Source organism: Lemur catta, chromosome 3, assembly GCF_020740605.2.
Source record: "Lemur catta isolate mLemCat1 chromosome 3, mLemCat1.pri, whole genome shotgun sequence".
NCBI classification, from domain to species: Eukaryota; Metazoa; Chordata; class Mammalia; order Primates; family Lemuridae; genus Lemur; species Lemur catta.
The window spans coordinates 29,608,247-29,612,145 of record NC_059130.1 but is presented as its reverse complement, the minus strand read 5'-3'; the positions used below and the strand labels follow the sequence as shown (position 1 = coordinate 29,612,145).

General features: G+C 39.8%; 1 non-coding gene across 1 annotated transcript; it reads left to right on the top strand.

Moving 5' to 3' along the window:
* Positions 1-2,843: 2,843 nt before the first annotated feature.
* On the top strand, positions 2,844-2,950 carry LOC123636129. Its single transcript, XR_006734340.1, has one exon. It is a non-coding gene; the product is annotated as a U6 spliceosomal RNA (small nuclear RNA).
* The last annotated feature ends 949 nt before the right edge of the window (positions 2,951-3,899 follow it).

Genomic DNA, 3,899 nt, shown 5'->3' with positions numbered 1-3,899 from the left:
GAGTAAGGGCCATCATGGTAGGAAGAGCCAAGAAGAAGTTCCAGAAACTGGCCTCCCCAGTTGGAGACTGACAATAGGAGATACTTAAATAGAACTAGGATTTCTAGTATTAATTCGTAGAAGACAATAAATCAAAAGAACCACTTGTCCTGGGAAAAACTGCAGAAATTAACACCACCACAAAATACAGGGATGGTGGTTTTGTTGCGACTGAGCAAGGGATACATAAGGGACTGAGCAGGTCCAGAAGACACATGTTAACTGCATGAACTGGTGGTCCAGACATCCACGGCACCTATCTCCCTTGCACCAGTGCTTTTCCTCAACTCACACCTATGGTCTCGTGGGAAACTTTTCCAGACCAACTGCCAGAAGAAGAAAAATTCAGGCCTGATTTTGAACACTCCCTAGATATTTGATATTAAGGTATTATTGTTATTTTCAGGCATAACCATGATTTTTAAAAATAATTCCTAGGCTGGGCGCAGTGGCTCACGCCTGTAATCCTAGCACTCTGGGAGGCCGAGGCAGGTGGATCGCTTGAGGTCAGGAATTCAAGACCAGCCGGAGAAAGAGCGAGACCCCGTCTCTACTAAAAAATAGAAAGAAATTATCTGGACAACTAAAAATATATATAGAAAAAATTAACCGGGCATGGTGGAGCATGTCTATAGCCCCAGGAGGCTGAGGCAGAAGGATTGCTTAAGCCCAGGAGTTTGAGGTTGCTGTGAGCTAGGCTGACGCCACGGCACTCACTCTAGCCTGGGCAACAGAGCGAGACTGTCTCAAAAAAATAAATAAATAAAATAATAATAATAATTCCTTGTCTTTTAGAGATACACATTAAAATATTTTCAGTGAAATTATATGTCTGGGACTTGTTTCAAGGTAATATGGGTGGGGAAAATGAATGGGACAGAAATGGCTGTGGTTTTAAGTCTGAGTTATGGATAGATGGGGGTTCATATAACTATTCTGTTTAATTACATGTATGTTCTAAATTCTCTGCAAATCAAAGTCAAAACCAACAAGTCAGTCTGGTCCATAGACAGGTCAGCATGATGTATTTGCCTTCACTGTAAACAGGCTGCTGCAGCCTTATAGCCTCATTCAGCATGGCCCTAAGGGACAGGGGTGAGGGGAGACGCTCCCAGGGGCAGGCTGGAGCATTACACTTGGTTGTCCACTTTGTATGGTGGGAAAAGTGGCCTGAGGTAAGACTGTATGTGGCATTCTGGAGAGTAGTAGTGAATGGCTGATTGGCCAGGGGCCTGGAAGAAGAAAGATTGGAAAATTAGAGGCAAAGAAGTATGAGAAAGAAATTATTGTCATCTCTAACCTGCAGGGAATAAAAAAAAAAAGAAATTATTGGTGGCCATTATGGAAAAATAATTAAGGTGACATTTTCTCTCAGTAATCAAATTATATTTCTAACAGTGAAAGAAATGTGATTTGGCTCTTGCATTCGTGAACATGTTCTCATCTAACACTACCCTAGTTTTTCCAACCAAAGCTTGGGAGATGAGAGACAGAGAGTGCCTCTTCCTCTCATGGAACTCTTAACATTGTGGTGCCCAGAGCTCAGTTCTTTCTCTCCTCATTCCCTAGATGATCTCCAGTTTTGTGGCTTTAAATATTATCAATATACTGATATCTACCAAATTTTTACCTCCTGCCCAGGCCTCCCATTGTATTCAAGTCATGTATCTAACTACTTGGTGGACATCTCCACTTAAATATCTAACGGGCATCAAAAACCTAACATGTTAAAAAACTAACCTCTGTATCCCCACCCCTACCTCCTCCCTGAGGTTTCTGCATCTCATAAATGAAAACACCATCATTCCAGATATTCCAGGAATGATTTTTTCCATGTAAAAATCTTGGGGTCATCCTTGTCTTCTCTTTCTCTCACATATTACATCCATTCATCACCAAATCCTGAGAGCTATACTTCCAAAATATATTCAGATTCCAAGTATTTTTCACCATCTCTGTGGCTCTACCACCCTGGTCCCAGCCCAGATTATTGAAGAAGCCTCTTCCTTCTTCCTTTGCCTCTATACAATCTACTCTCAACACAGCAGCTAGAATGAGCCTATTAAAAAGTTTTTCTGGCTGGGTGCGACGGCTCATGCCTGTAATCCCAGCATTTTGGGAGGCTGAGGCAGGAGGATAGCTTGGGCCCAGGAGTTTGAAATCAGCCTGGTCAACATAGCTCAAAAAAAAAAAAAAAAAAACTCAGCCAGGCATGATGGTGCACATCTGTAGTCCCAGCTACTGGGGAGGCTGAGGTGGGAGGATCTCTTGAGCCCAGGAGTTCAAGGCTGCAGTGAGCTATGATCATGCCACTGCACTATAGCCTGGGTGACAGAGCGAGACTCTTTTTTAAAAAAAAAAGAGTATTTCTGATTACCTAACTCTTTCTTATAATTCTCCAATGTTCCAATAGCTTCCCATTTCACTCAAAGTAAAAGCCAAAGTCCTTAAAATATCTTAAAATATCCTGCAATGCCCTACATATGACTTGGCATCCTCACCACCTTTCTGATCTCATCTTCGCAGTCACACCATTGCAACCATAGTGACTTCTTTGTTCTTCCAGAATTCCAGACAGTCTTGTGCCTCGTGTCCTTTACATTTACTGTTTCTTTGGCCTGGAATGCTCCATTCCCAGAAATTCATATGGCTCATTCCCTCTCTTCAGGTCTCTGCTCAAATGTTACCTTATCAGCAAGGCCTCCCTGCCTCCCATAATCTCCTCCCTCCCCCCACTACACTACACTGGTGGTTCTCACAGGCTTTGGTTTTAGGACCTCTTTACAATCTTAAAAATTATGACAGTGCTCACTTTGGCAGTACATATACTAAAATTGGAACGATACAGAGAAGATTAGCATGGCCCCTCCACAAGGATGACACGCAAATTCGTGAAGCATTCCATATTTTTTTTTAAAAAAAAAAAAGTGTAAAAAAAAAAATTATGACAGATCCCAAAGAGCTCTTGTCTATGTGGGTTATGTCTATCAATATATTTCTTATTAGAAATTTGAACATTGAAAATATTCATATGTTCATTTAAGAAACAATAAACCCATGACATGGTAACATAAAATATTTTTAATAAAAAATTTGATATTAGACTAAACTGGCCAAGGAAAAAAAAGTTTAAAAAAATAGCTATATTATCCAAAATAAAACACAATTAGTAAGAGCACTACTTTACATTTTCACAAATTTCTTTAATGTCTGGCTTATTAGAAAATACTGAATTCTCACATCTGCTTCTACATCCAATCTCTTATACATCACATGCCATGTAGTCTCTGGAAAACACTGTATACTCATGAGCGAATGAGAGTGGGGGCAAATGATGTCTTAGCATTATTATAAAAATTGTTTTGACTTCATGAACCCCCTAAAAGGGTTTTAGGAACACCCAGGAATATCTGGCCCCATTTTGGGAACTACTGTACTATGCTATTTTTTTAATAATCATGCCACTGCACTCCAGCCTGGGTGACAGTGAATCTGTCTCAAAAAGTAAATTAAAAATAAGAAAATAAAAACTATTCTTTCTCCACTGGATTGCCTTTGTTCCTTCATTGTGTGAGTCTTTTTCTGGACTCTCTATTCTGTTCCATTGATCTATGTCTATTCTTTTATGAATACTACACTGTCTTGATTAGTGTAGCTTTATATCATATTATATTATATTATTATTTATTACATTAAAGTCTTGAAGTTGGGAAGTGTCAGTCCTCCAACTTTGTTCTTCTTCTCCAACATTGTGTTGGCTAATCTGTGGTTTTTGCCTTTCCATATACACTTTTTTTTTATTTTATTTTGTTCAGAGACAGGGTTCTCACTGTCACCGAGGCTGGAGTACAGTGGCACAA